This window comes from Bombina bombina, chromosome 6 (genome assembly GCF_027579735.1).
Source record: "Bombina bombina isolate aBomBom1 chromosome 6, aBomBom1.pri, whole genome shotgun sequence".
NCBI lineage: Eukaryota > Metazoa > Chordata > Amphibia > Anura > Bombinatoridae > Bombina > Bombina bombina.
The window spans coordinates 889,779,510-889,795,613 of NC_069504.1; positions in this window are offsets into that span (position 1 = coordinate 889,779,510).

The following is a 16,104-nucleotide window of genomic DNA, read 5'->3' on the forward strand; positions in this document are numbered from 1 at the left end:
TAATCAAACCTTTTCATTGTTCCAAAGAAATAAGGGACTTACAGGCGCATTTTGGATCTCAAAAAGTTCCAACTTCTAAAACGGAGACTATACATACTGATACTATACTATTTTTAGTGCAGGAGGGTCAAAAGACATAAAAATGTGCATATGTGCATAAACCTATTTACAGGAATCATACAAATTTCACAGATTTGCCTTTCTAAACAGGCATTACCAATTTTATTTTTTTTTACTTTTGGTCTGGTAACAGCATCAATAATCTTCACAAAGGTTTTCAGAGCTCTGCTGTTGGTACAGAGAGCTCAGATAATTACTGTAGCTTCTTCAGATGACTTAGGAACATACAAAAAGTTTCTTCAGTTCCTTCATACCCATGCTTGGAAAGTCAGCCTCACAAAGAGCTCTCAACAAACCAGGGTTTTACTTCCTAGGTTTGTCATTGATTCTATAACAATGAAATTATCTCTCAAAGATTAACACAGACTCAATATGCAGAAAGCATCTGCCCTTCTCAAAGAAACCGTTCATCCTACAGTGCTTAAATGCATTGAAGTAGTTTGTCTTTTCGTAGCAGCCTTAGGTTCCATACTTTTTGCCAGATTTAAATTATTGTAATGGATGTTGTAGGAATGGATCTATTTTGCAGAGATAAAGAAGAATTGTATAGCAAAATATAGTAGCATGCATTGGTAACATAAATAGTAACTTGTAGCTGAGCACAGTCTCAGATATTACTACTGAATATCCTGAGGCACGTATTAGCAATTAATATAAAATATACAGAAGAATGTGTACAGGGAGTTGTGTCACCACTAATCACTAATACTAGGTTTACTAGGTTTAATAAGATGTTACGAATATGTAACCCAAAAGGAGTACAACAGTATATATAAAAGCTAGCTGGATTGGAACAAAAATTAAGAGTGAAAAAGTAAGGCCTTAACACAAACGGCTAGATTGCGAGTTTTGCGGTAAGCTGAAAAAGCAGCGTTAACAGGTCCTAACGCTGCTTTTTCACTACCGCTGCTATTACGAGTCTTGCAGGTTTAGGGGCCCCGCACACACTTTTTTGGCCTTACCGCAAACCAACTTACTTACTTTCTATGGGACTTCCATAGCGCCGGTATTAAGAGTCTGTCCTGGGAGGCCAAAAAGTGAGCAGTACACCCTCTACCTCCAAGATCCGTAACGCATTCTAAAGTCAGTAGTTATGAGTTTTACACTACAACGCCGTAGCATAAAACACATAACTAAAGTGCTAAAATGTACACTAACACCCATAAACTACCTATTAACCCCTAAACCGAGGTCCTCCCACATCGCAAACACTAAAACAAAATTATTAACCCCTAATCTGCCGCTCCGGACATCGCCACCACTATAATAAACATATTAACCACAAAACCGCCGCACTACCGCCTTGCAAACACTAGTTAAATATTATTAAGCCCTAATCTGCCGCCCCTAACATCGCCGCCACCTACATTATATATATTAACCCCTAATCTTCCGCTCCCAACACCGCCGCCACTATATTAAATTTATTAACCCCTAAACCTAACACCCCCTAATTGAAATATAATTTAAATAAATCTAAATAAAATTACTATCATTAACTACATTATTACTATTTAAAACTAAATACTTACCTGTAAAATAAACCCTAAGCTAGCTACAATATAACTAATAGTTACATTGTAGCTATGTTAGGGTTTATTTTTATTTTACAGGCAAGTTTGTAATTATTTTAACTAGGTAGAATAGTTATTAAATAGTTTTTAACTATTTAATAACTACCTAGCTAAAATAAATACAAATTTACCTGTAAAATAAAACCTAACCTATGTTACACTAACACCTAACACTACACTACAATTAAATACATTCCCTACATTAAATACAATTAAATAAATTCAATTAAATTAGCTAAATTACAAAAAAAAACCCACTAAATTACAGAAAATAAAAAACAAATTACAGATCTTTAAACTAATTACACCTAATCTAATAGCCCTATCAAAATAAAAAAGCCCCCCCAAAATAAAAAAAAAAACCTAGCCTAAACTAAACTACCAATAGCCCTTAAAAGGGCCTTTTGCTGGGCATTTCCCCAAAGTAATCAGCTCTTTTTCCTGTAAAAAAAAAATACAAACACCCCCCAACAGTAAAACCCACCACCCACACAACCAACCCCCCAAATAAAATACTAACTTAAAAAACCTAATCTCCCCATTGCCCTGAAAAAGGCATTTGGATGGGCATTTAGCTCTTTTGCAGGCCCAAAGCCCTAACCTAAAAAAATAAACCCACCCAATACACCCTTAAAAATTCCTAACACTAACCCCCGAAGATTCACTTACCTGGAGAAGTCTTCATCCAAGTGGCAAGATGTTCTCAATGAAGTCGGCAGAAGTGGTCCTCCAGACGGGCAGAAGTCTTCATTAGACATGTGCGTTTCGATTAGTTTCAAATCCAAAAGTCGGACGAATTTGTTAAATTCGGAGATTTGGATCGATTTGAATTTCCGAATTACGGATTAGTTCGGATTTATTCGGTAAATTCGGATGGCCATGGATTACACTAGCATTGTACAGTATATTAGGTTATATCACTCTGCTATGGGTTACACCTAATATACAGTACATAATACTAGTCTAATACACAGCACATCCCACCTAACACATACCGAAATTCCGAATTTCCGAACCGGACCGAATCGAACCGAATCCAGACGAATTTATTTGAATCCGAATGAATCCGAAACGAATTCATTAAAATTTTTCCGAATTCGAATAGATCCAAACTGAAATTCGAAAAAATCTGAATCGAACTGAAACGATTTTTTCGACCATGCACAAGTCTAATCTTCATCCAGACGGCATCTTCTATCTTCATCCTTCCGGCGCAGAGCGGGTCCATCTTCAAGACATCCGACGTGGAGCATCCTCTTCAAATGACGGCTTCATCATAATGAATATCTCTTTAAGTGACGTCAACCAAGATGGCGTCCCTTAGATTCCGATTGGCTGATAGAATTCTATCAGCCAATCGGAATTAAGGTAGAAAAAATCCTATTGGCTGATGCAATCAGCCAATAGGATTGAGCTGGCATTCTATTGTCTGTTCCAATTAGCCAATAGAATGCAAGATCAATCCTATTGGCTGATCCAATCAGCCAATAGGATTGAAGTTCAATCCTATTGGCTGATCCAATCAGCCAATAGGATTTTTTTCTACCTTAATTCCGATTGGCTGATAGAATTCTATCAGCCAATCGGAATCTAAGGGACGCCATCTTGGATGACGTCACTTAAAGAGATATTCATTACGAAGCAGCCGTCGTTTGAAGAGGATGCTCCGCGTCAGATGTCTTGAAGATGGACCCGCTCCGCGCTGGAAGGATGAAGATAGAAGATGCCGTCTGCATGAAGACTTCTGCCCGTCTGGAGGACCACTTCTGCCCGTCTAGAGGACCACTTCTGCTGGCTTTGTTGTGGACATCTTGGATGAAGACTTCTCCTGGTAAGTGAATCTTCGGGGGTTAGTGTTAGGATTTTTTTAAGGGTGTATTGGGTGGGCTTATTTTTTAGGTTTGGGCCTGCAAAAGAGCTAAATGCCCTTTTAAGGGCAATGCCCATCCAAATGCCTTTTTCAGGGCAATGGGGAGCTTAGGTTTTTTTAGTTAGCTGGGTTTTGGGTTTTACTGTTGGGGGGGTTGTTTGTATTTTTTTTTACAGGTAAAAGAGCTGATTACTTTGGGGCAATGACCCGCAAAAGGCCCTTTTAAGGGCTATTGATAGTTTAGTTTAGGCTAGGGTTTTTTTTTATTTTGGGGGGGCTTTTTTATTTTTTTAGGGCTATTAGATTAGGTGTAATTAGTTTAAAGATCTGTAATTTGTTTTTTATTTTCTTTAATTTAGTGTTTTTTTGTGATTTAGCTAATTGAATTTAATTTATTTAATTGTATTTAATGTAGTTAATTTATTTAATTGTAGTGTAGTGTTAGGTGTTATTGTAACATAGGTTAGGTTTTATTTTACAGGTACTTTTGTATTTATTTTAGCTAGGTAGTTATTAAATAGTTAATAACTATTTAATAACTATTCTACCTAGTTAAAATAAATTCAAATTTGCCTGTAAAATAAAAATAAACCCTAAGCTAGATACAATATAACTATTAGTTATATTGTAGCTAGCTTAGGGTTTATTTTATAGGTAAGTATTTAGTTTGAAATAGGAATAATTTAGTTAATGATAGTAATTTTATTTAGATTTATTTAAATTATATTTACGTTAGGGGGTGTTAGGGTTAGACTTAGATTTAGGGGTTAATAAATTTAATATAGTGGCGGCGATGTTGGGGGCGGCAGATTAGGAGTTAATAAGTGTAGGTAGGTTGCGGCGACATTGGGGGCGGCAGATTAGGGGTTAATAAATATAATGTAGGTGTCGGAGATGTTGGGGCAGCAGATTAGGAGTTAATAAGTATAATGTAGGTGGCGGCGATGTCCGGCACGGCAGATTAGGGGTTAATAAGAATAATGTAGGTGTCGGCGATGTTGGGGGCGGCAGATTAGGGGTTAATAGGTGTAAGATTAGGGGTGTTTAGACTCGGGGTTCATGTTAGGGTGTTAGGTGTAAACATAACTTTAGTTTCCCCATAGGAATCAATGGGGCTGCGTTACTGAGATTTACGCTGCTTTTTGGCAGGTGTTAGACTTTTTCTCAGCCGGCTCTCCCCATTGATGTCTATGGGGAAATCGTGCACGAACACGTACGACCAGCTCACCACTGACTTAAGCAGCGCTGGTATTGGAGTGCGTTATGGAGCTCAATTTTGCTCTACACTCACTTCTTGCCTTTTAACGCTTGGTTTGTAAAAACCTGTAATACCAGTGCTGCAGGTAAGTGAGCGGCGAGAAAAAACTGCTCGTTAGTACCACACAGCTCCTAACGCAAAACTCTTAATCTCGCTGAAAATGAGGTATACAACAACTCTGAGGGGAGTTGAGGAGAGATGGCAGCATATGCTGAGCGGTATGTGAAACAGAGCACAAAAATAGGAAGTGTCTATGAATTAGTCAATAAGGTAGTAGAGTAGTCCGGACTTACTTTTGTCAGAAGTATAGGAGACTTGGAGTTACCGGTAACGGTTTTGAGTATGTGGTTGTCAGCTACTGTAAAGGGAGAGAGTACAGCTTGTTACAGCTGTGAAGGGGTCCTCACCGTAATGCGAAAGTGATCCGGAGCCGTTAGCAGCTGACTAGGTTTAACAGCTGGTAGAACTCAGGAACTAGGGGAAAAATGACTATGTACACAAGTGAAAATAAAATATAACAAGAGGATCTCTTTAGAAAAATCCGGAAGCTTGAAGAAGCTTAAACAGCAACAGTGCACTCTTGACACTGCTTGTAAAATACCAAGCAATGAGAGATTCATTGCAAGGCCTTTTATCGAAAGAAGTTAGATAAGATAATGCCCCTAATTAAAGGTACAGGAGCATGACAGTTATATCCTTTGCGGCTACAATTGTTGCAATAATGGAATTAAGATTACAACAACCTGTCTCAGAGGATCTTTATAGACTTTAAGACAAGGGTGGTAATTACCGCGGATGATAACCTGTTGAGCTGAGGCACAGTTTGGGGTTTCTTGAGGGTACACAGAGTTTGGTCTCCTAAGAAAACAAGGTTACCAATGAGTATCTTGGAACTCCGTGTAGGCCCATGTTAAGACAGGTCACAGCAGTGGCATACATCGATCACCAAGGCAGTAATTGAACGTAGCCCACATTCTCACTTGGGCAGAACGCCATCATTGCATGATTTCAGCAATCTACATTCTAGGAGTTGACAAATGGGAAGCAGACTTCCCCATTCGTTGATACCTTCAGTATTGTGCAAAATCTCAAGACCCACAAGCAACTCTAATAGATGCACTGGTTCCTTCCATCAAGATATCAAATCTCTCAATTTGACCGCATGGTGATTGAAAGCTTAAGGGCCGATTTATCATGGCCTTAATGGGGCCGTATACCCCTGTTTCCGCGCTAGCATTCAGACTCCCCGGAAACAGGAGTTAAGAAGCAGAGGTCTTAAGACCACTGCTCCTTAACTTGTACAAGCTCATACAATCGGGTTGATTGACACCCCCTGCTAGCGGCCGATGCAAATCTGCAGGGGGCGGCATTGCACAAGCTGTTCACCAGAACTGCTTGTGCAATGATAAATTCCGACAGCATATGCTGTCGGCATTTATCGATGTCTGGCGGACATGATTGCTACAGTGGATCATGTCCGCCAGACACTTGATAAATTAGCCCCCTAATCTTGTCTCAGAAAGGTTTTTCAGATCAAGAGATAGACACTTTGATTCAGGCCAGAAAACCTGTTACAAGACATATTTCTCACACAGTTTCCCGAGAATTATCATTCTAATTCTTATAGAATTACTTGTATTCTATCATTTTTGCAGGATAATCTGAAGAGAGTTTATCATCCAGTTTAACTTAAAGGCCAAATTTCTGCCTTATCAGTCTTGTATCACAAGAAGATTTTGAGAATTTCCAACGTTCATGACATTTCAAGCTTTGATCAATTATAACCTATGCATGGTCTGGACCTTCAACTGTTTAACTGTTTTTCTGAAAGTTCTTTTTTTCTGCTCTCTCGTGTGATTCTGCTTACTCTTTCCTTCTTAAAGGTAGTATCTTTGGATAGTATTAAACAGGAAATTGTAGTCATAGCTCTCTGTCCTGCTCCTAAGAATGTTAAAGACAGGTTGCTTCGTAACTTGGATGAAGTCAGGGAATTTAAATGTTATCTTCAAGCCAGTAAATTTTTTTTAGAAATTCTTCTTCCTTGTTAATCCATTTTCTGGTCCCCATAAAAGACTAAAAGTTACAGCTGACTTCCGGTGGGTGGACCTAGAAGATGGCAGCAAAACTTTTTAGCTCTGCAGCAACCCTTGTCTGATACCTGTTAATTTGGAATTTTTCTATGCCATCTGCATCTCCCTTGACAGATAAGCTGTCCGGGAACCTTTAGCGGATAGAAGCCTTTCAACCTCTTCTTCCCTGGAAGTCAATTTACTAAAATAAAATCCACAAGGGATTATTGAGTAATGGACTCAACAAGGGACATTGTTAACTAGATACGCTCTATTTTTCTGCCTAAGTTTGAGCAGCTGTTCATAAGTTATGAAAGATTATGTTATGCGGTCCAGGCAACTGAGAGACCGTGTCCCACAAGACTTGATGCTGTCCACAGGAAAAAAAATGCTACTGCTAACCCCCTCGTGGCCCGTTAGAACATCCACACAATATCGACAACTGCCAGAACGTGATTACCATCTTGATACCACGTGGACAGCTAGGACGCAGCCTGATGTAGGCCAAAGCGGAATTCCACCTCGCACTGAAGCTACATGCTATGGATCAAAGCCTAAATCAGGAGATCACATTTTAGAGTCCCTGCAGAGGATTACCTCACTGAACCCCGTCATGGAGTCGATTAGAGAGCTTGCCAATATCGTTGTCGGTCCACCCGATATCTGTTACAGCCCCAGACCTGGATTTTAGACTAAGTGGCAAAGAAGAAGTCACTTACAACTCAGACTGCTTCGTACTGGCCAAGTGGGAATTTTTTGAAACGGAGCACTTACCTGTCAATGCAAGGGTAAACCAACATGGTCATCTTACAGACAGAATTCACACCATGCCTACACATGAATTCTACCAGTTTTATAAGGACAGGCTCCCTAGCATGAAAAAGACACACTCCAACAGAAAACAACATGATGCAATGGTACAAGGCTCCTACAGTTACCGTCCTCTGCGTCTTCTGCGTCTTCTGAGACATGGATGTCAGGCTCCAGCCCGTGTCAGAGTCGGGTAATTCATCTATTGCTAGGGTCGTGTGTGAGCTGCATATTGAAATACCCTTGCCACTTGGTACTAGATTAACATCTAATATTATAGCTGAAATTCTGAGAAATCTGGAAGGATCTATACTAGAGAATGTTTACTGTTAGTTTTTAGCCCTGTTGGCCTTTATTCATTGTTTGTTTATTAAATTTGTTTATTTGCAACAGCTCATGCTGGGAATGATGTTCTAGGTAATCTACCATGAATTGATAACATTTTGTTTCTGTGTTGGATTAATGCTATTAACCTGAAATCCATTGGTTCTCCTTTCTAGCTAAGAGATTACTTAAAGAGACAGTCAACACCAGATTTTTGTTGTTTTAAAAGATAGATAATCCCTTAATTACCAATTCCCCAGTTTTGAATAACCAACAAAGTTATAATTATACACGTTTTACCTCTGTAATTACCTTGTATCTAAGCCTCAGCAGACTGCCTCCTTATTTCAGTTCTTTCGACAGACTTGCATTTTAGCCAATCAGAGCTGTCTCCATGGTAAATTCACATGCATGAGCTTAATGTTATCTATATGAAACACGTGAACTAATGCCCTCGTGGTGAAAAACTATCAAAAGGCATTTAGATTAGAGGCAGCCTTCAAGGTCTAAGAAATTAGCATATGAACCTCCTAGGTTTAGCTTTCAAATAAGAATACCAAGAGAACAAAACAAAATTGGTGATAAAAGTAAATTGGAAAGTTATTTAAAATTACATGCCCTATTTTAAATATGAAAGTTTTTTTTTTTGGACTTGATTGTCCCTTTAATTCTGAGCACATATGCTGTCTATGTAATCTAACATTCTAACTTTTGCTCATTTAGACCTTGCATGTATTTTATTGTCTTTTCACAGCCGCACCCCGAGCTAGACTAATGTTTCAATATTTATTTAAAATATGTAAACTCCTATCAAACTTAGTCCTGGGTAGATTTATAACTTATGCATTGTACTGGTAAAGGCTATTTTCAATATCTTTAGACTAATGTCCTCCTTATACATGTTTAATGGAAATTTTGTGTAGCACAGTATCGTCGACGACTTTAGGCCCTCCATCTGAAAGGAACGTATAGCAAATGCCTTATTTTACAAATTACTTTCTTAGTACTGCCATCATACCACAATTGCTTAACCCTACAAGGCCAGTTAATAGCTCCCGGGGATATACGCTCAGCATCCACTAACTTGGTGGTCCCTGGCAGATCTATAGCAGGCACTTTGTACTAGTACGGGTCTAGTCTAGATACCTTTGAATTCACAACTTTCTTAGGTGCCTCAGCTTACAAACCATTCTTCCAGTACTGCCTGCATATAATATTAATATTGTGTGAGCTCACACGGATAACACAGAACATGCCATTGTATTATGTGGATTGGCGGTGTCAGGAAAACTCCCCAATACCTCACTTGGCTAACCTATACCTAATGACCACAATAAGTCTAATCCCTTTATAACGGAAGATTTTTTAAAATATGCGCTCAGACTGCCATACATGCCCAGCCCCAGAATAATTTTCATATAAAATTGGCTATCATATATCAATTCATTTTGTTTGCCTTTTAGGGTTTTGTTTGGGTTTTTATTTTTATAATTTGTAATATTTGTTTAGTTTAATTATAGCTGGTTTAGGTTAGTAAATTAAAAAATAAAATCCCAACATTGTGGTACATACAAATGTATCCTGGACTGCTATTCAGTCCGTTGAAAAAATCCCAACGTCTTCATTGCATTTGTGACCATTATATTTTTCATATATCTGACAATGTATATTGCTACATCGTATTGTCTCATCAATTTCTACTTTTTAATTTCCTGCCATACCCTGTGAGGTGTTTTGATGATACACTGTATATTATTGTACCCTCTGTTGGTTATAAATAAAAGTTTTAAAAAAAAAGTTACAGCTATTACCGTGGCATCTTGGCTTAAACCTTTGATTCAAAATGCAAGGGGAAGTCTCTACCAAAATGTATTACTGCTTATTCTACCAGAGGAGTTGCCAACTCTTGGGCTTTCTGCAATGAAGCTCCATTGAACAGATTTGCAAAGCAGCTACTTGGTCAACTTGGCATACTTTTACCAAACTTTACCATTTCAACATGATTGCCACTTCTTAGGCTGCTTTAGGTAGGAAAGTTCTGCATGTTGCAGTGCCTGTTTAATGCCTTTACCGGCCTTAACTATTTTTTTCCATCATATTTCATGGGAGTCTCGTGGACTTCACCGACATCTTATGAAAGAAAGCAAACCTCTGCTTTTCTTTTCCTTCTTTTCTAAATTTCTCCTTTTTCTTGGCCATATGTAAGACAGAGGGACAATGGGAAAGTGGGAGTGATTAAAGGGACAGTAAACCTCAAAAATAATGTTATATAATTCTGCACATAGTGTAGAATTATATAACATTATATTAGCGCAATCTTTATAAAACATAATATTCCCTTTTAATTTAAAAAAAAAAAACGGCTGTTTTACAGACCCGCTCTCTGTGCTCTTCTGAGCGGGTCTGTTTTATTCACACAGCGCATCGGGCCAGCTGTATAGTCACAGCCCGGCCCGACCGCGCCATAACACTAAGTGCAGCTCGCTCCTGCTCTGTCTGACAGCAGGAGCGAGCTGCACTTAATAGTGTAATGGCGCGGTCGGGCCGGGCTGTGACTATACAGCTGGCCCGATGCGCTGTGTGAATAAAACAGACCCGCTCAGCAGAGTACAGAGAGCGGGTCTGTAAAACAGCAGTTTTTTTAAAAAAATTCAAAGGGAATATTACGTTTTATAAAGATTGCGCTAATATAACGTTATATAATTCTACACTATGTGCAGAATTATATAACATTATTTTTAAGGTTTACTGACACTTTAAAGACTGAACTTTAATCCCACATGTGATGGCTCATGAACTCTCACCATCATTTATCAGGTCAGCATACATTTTGTTTTTGTTATCAAGATTTTGATTTTAAGAAATAAATTATCTTGATAATCTCTATAAATTTAGTTTATGGCATTCCTAAAACAAGAGATCATAGCTCAGCCACAAGGCCCCAGTTATCCTATTAAAGGGACATGAAAGACAAAATTAAACTTTCCTGGTTTGGATAGAGCTTGCAATTTTTAGACATTTCAATTTACTTCTGTTATTACATTTACTTTGTTCTATTGGTATTTTTATTGAAAATAAAACCTAGATAGGCACAGGAGCAGCAATGCAGCACTACTGGGAGCTAGCTGGTGACTACACACACATGCCTCTTGTCATTGGCTCACCAAATGTGTTCAGCTAGCTCCCAATAGTGCACTGTGTTCTGTAACTTTAACTATATGTTTAAAGAGACAGTAAAAACCTTGCAATTAAAATACATTTCTGTTGTGTTGCTATAGAGTGACATATCAGCCAAGTCTAGAAAAAATTAAAATACAAAGATTTTACTGCAATTATTTTTCTGTTGCCAAACTTCATTTATATTCATAATGTTGGTATAAAATGCCTGGTTTTGTGGTTGTTATTAGCTACAGACAATTAGGGAAGTATATGGAGCCAGGTTACTCTTGAGACGTCAGCAGGGTGCATTTTCCGTTCTGAGAATTAGATAAATCCTCAGTTTTCTCAGTTACACTTATTTTCAGATGTTAAACACATAGTTATATGCAACCAACAGTGAAAAATAAAATGATCTTATACATTAAAGCAGTAAACTTTTTGCAGTTTTATGTCATTTTAAACAACAGCATGCCCAGAGCATGACACACAAATCAGCATGGTCAGAATATACTGCTGCCCATCCCTCTATAGAACGGACATGCATCAGCTTGGTTAACATTCTGTTTGTATTGGCACTCTGAATATATTGCACAACTAAAGTCAAATTGACTTTTGATCATTATGTCTAGAACTGCTGTTTTACAATCTATCCATAAAATATGCTGCCCATTACTGGGTGCTCAAAAAGACACAGCTTGAATCCTCTTCAGTGGCTGTTCTGGGTGGGGACTAGGTAGTATTTATCAACTTGGTTCTATTATGAAATTTAATGTGTTCTCTTGGTGTCCTTTGCATATCTAGGTAGGCCCAGGAGCAACAATGTGCTACTGTGAGCTAGCTGCTGATTGGTGGGTACACATACTGTATATGCCTCTAGTCATAAAATGACTAAGCCCTGCTATTAAAGCAACAAAATAATAGTGATATTTTAAAAAAAGATCCATATTGCAATCGAGATTGGCTGTGAAATTTTATACAGGGCTTAAAATAAGTGTTTGAAATCAGATTCACCAAGAGGCATTTTACTACACTTCTCTGTGGGATGAAATGCTTCTCTGACACTGGCGGAATTTTAAAAGCTGCATCACCACTTGCATTGAAGGTGTTAAATAAATGATCCCTTTACACAGTATTGAATGGTAATACAACTGACATATATGTCAACAGAAACTCAACCTCTTTGTTACAATACAGTAGTAAAACTAGTACATGAATAATAACCCTTTATGAGCTCTGGGATTGGGGATTGTACATGTGTATACAGTACACCATATTATGTATATATATTATACTGTAAAAGTAAAGTCATTTTATTATTTAAAAGAAAACAACATATTTTTAACTTTTGGGATGTTCTTTTCTTTTTATAAATATTTTTTTTGTGTACAGGATATTAAAGGGACAGTCAAGTAAAAAAAAAACTGTCATTTTACTGTCAATTTACTGTTATTACCAATTTTGCTTTGTTCTCTTGGTAATCTTAGTTGAAAGCTATACCTAGGAGGTATATATGCTAATTTCTTAGACCTTGAAGGCCACCTCTAATCTGAAAGCATTTTGACAGTTTTTCACCACTAGAGGGCATTAGTTCATGTGTTTCATATAGATAACATTGAGCTCAGGCACGCAAAGCTCTTAGGAGCAAGCACTGAATGGCTAAAAATGCAAGTCTGTCAAAAGAACTGAAATAAGGGGGCAGTTTGCAGAGTCATAGATACAAGGTAATCACAGAGGTAAAAAGTATATTATTATAACTGTGTTGGTTATGCAAAATTGGGGAATGGGTAATAAAGGGATTATCTACCTTTTTAAACAACAACAATTCTGGTGTTTACTGTTCCTTTAATATCCCCATAGAAGACCAGAGTGCGTTTGTTTTCAGCTTTGCACTTTGTAAAACGTGTTTTTTTTTAATTGATGGCTTTTTTAACATTATATTTGTAGAGCCGCTATAAATTCACACTATACTATATATTTTAGTTCTAATATCGGGACCACATTGTACCTTATTGTTCGTTACTGTGTGGCTGCAACATTAGAAGTAAAGTCTTCAGTACTGTGTTAACTGACTTTGATACATTTCTATTACAAACACACTATACCAAATGCGATCACAATATTAGAAATGTATCAAAGTATATTTACACAGTACTGAACTGCTTTACTTCTAATATCATATTGTAATAGGAATCTTCCGATCCTAAGGAGGAGCGCTGGTGTAGTGGAGAAGGTGATGATGAACAAGATCCGGCAGCACTCATAGTCGTATCCGTGAAGATAGAATCTTATAGAAATGGGGAATAGAAGAGCCGCCAAATAGGGTGATAATGTAGAGCACAAGCAACTTGTGTATCCGGGCCCCCCTCCAGCGAACTACTCACATAAGAAACGGCACAACCGGAGTGCCTAACCAAGCAGTACGGGACCAAAAAGTCGCCCGAAAGACTCAGGTGAGACGCCCAGACGCCAACGTCAGAGTGCACAGATGGATACAGCAATCGCTGGCACAGCGTGCTCTCGGAGGGTCAGGGAGTAGCACAGGCTACAATAGGTCAGTAATGCAGACCAATAAGGACGGAGCAAGTAGTAATATTAAAAAGTGTGGAATTTATTGAACACACGAGAATAACAGCAACGCGTTTCTCAGCATATAAAATTGCCGTTTCATCAGGCTGTAAGTTAAAATAGGACTACTTGCTCTATATAAAGAACCTTATGGCCAATCAGCTCATGGTGTCATTGCATGCCCACTATTATGTCATACGTCATAGCACATGTTAGCCAAGACCTCTATATTCTTATGACAGTCAGAATCAGGCTAGATGCAATGTGTGTACAATGACAACAGGATCAGAACGGAACATGCTAATACATATAATACATAAAGTAAAATATATCGGCTAGATTACAAGTTTTGTCGGTAAAAACTTGCGGAGCTAACGCTCCTTTTTTTCCAGCGCTCACTTTAAACAACGCTGGTATTACAAGTTTTCTGAATGGCTGCGTTAGCCTCAGAAAAGTGAGCGTTGAGCAAATTTAGCGCCACTTCTACCTGTAATACCAGCGTTGCTTACGGTAGCGGTAAGCTGGAAAAACGTGTTCATGCACGATTTCCCCATAGGAAACAATGGGGCTGAGCTGGCTGAAAAAAAAAGTTAAATCAACCAATCGGATTTTTCCTACCTTAATTCCGATTGGCTGATAGAATCCTATCAGCCAATCGGAATTCGAGGGAAGCCATCTTGGATGACGTCATTTAAAGGAACCTTCATTATTCGTTAGGACTTCGATTGAAGAGGATGGCTCCGCGTTGGCTGGATAGAAGATGGCTCCGCTCCGCTCTGGAAGGATGAAGATAGAAGATGCCGCCTGGATGAAGATGTCTGCTGGTCCGGATGTCCTCTTCTGCCCCATCGGTGCCCGGCTGGGTGAACACGGCTCAAGGTAGGGTGATCTTCAATGGGGTAGTGTTAGGTTTTTTTTAAGGGGGGATCGGGTGGGTTTTAGAGTAGGGGTGTGTGGGTGGTGGGTTGTAATGTTGGGGGGGTATTGTATTTCTTTTTTTTTACAGGTAAAAGAGCTGATTACTTTGGGGCAATGCCCCGCAAAAAGTCCTTTTAAGGGCTGGTAAAAGAGCTGATTACTTTGTAATTTAGTTTAGGATAGGGAATTTTATTATTTTGGGGGGCTTTTTTATTTTATTAGGGGGATTAGATTAGGTGTAATTAGTTTAAATAAATTGTAATTTCTTTTTTATTTTCTGTAATTTAGTTGGGGGGATCCATAATTTAGTTTATTTAATTTAATTGTAATTAGTTTAATTTAATTTAGGTAATTAATTTATTTATAGAGTAGTGTTAGGTGTAATTGTAACTTAGGTTAGGGTTTATTTTACAGGTATATTTGTATTTATTTTAGCTAAGTAGTTATTAAATAGTTAATAACTATTTAATAACTATTGTACCTAGTTAAAATAAATACAAAGTTGCCTGTAAAATAAAAATAAATCCTAAAATAGCTACAATGTAACTAATAGTTATATTGTAGCTATATTAGGGTTTATTTTATAGGTAAGTATTTAGTTTTAAATAGGATTAATTTATTTATTTATAGTAATTTTATTTAGATTTATTTAAATTATATTTAACTTAGGGGAGTGTTAGGGTTAGGGTTAGACTTAGGTTTAGGGGTTAATAACTAACTATTATAATAGTGGTGACGTTGGGGGCGGGAGACTAGAGGTTAATAATTGTAGGTAGGTGGCGGCGATGTTAGGGACGGCAGATTAGGGGTTAATAAAATTTATTATAGTGTTTGCGAGGTGGGAGTGCGGCGGTTTAGGGGTTAATACATTTATTATAGTGACAGCGATGTCCGGTCGGCAGATTAGGGGTTAATAAGTGTAGTTAGGTGGCGGCAACGTTGGGGGCGGCAGATTAGGGGTTTATAGGTATAATGTAAGTGGCGGCGATGTCCGGTCGGCAGATTAGGGGTTAAATAATTTTATTATAGTGTTTGCGATGTGGGGGGGCCTCGGTTTAGGGGTTCATAGGTAGTTTATGGGTGTTAGTGTACTTTGTAGCACTTTAGTTAAGAGCTTTATGTTATGGCGTTAGCCCATAAAACTCTTAACTACTGACTTTTATATGCGGTAGGAGTCTTGGAGGTAGAGGCTGTACCGCTCACTTTCTCCAAGACTTGTAATACCAGCATTAGGAAAATCCCATTAAAAAGATAGGATATGCAATTGACATAAGGGGATTTGCGGTATGGAAAAGTCGCGGGAAAAAAGTGAGCGGTACACCTGTACCTGCCTGACTCGTAATACCAGCGGGCGTTAAAAAGCAGCGTTAGGACCCCTTAACGCTGCTTTTTAAAGCTAACGCAGAACTCGCAATCTAGGTGTATGTTAACACAAGG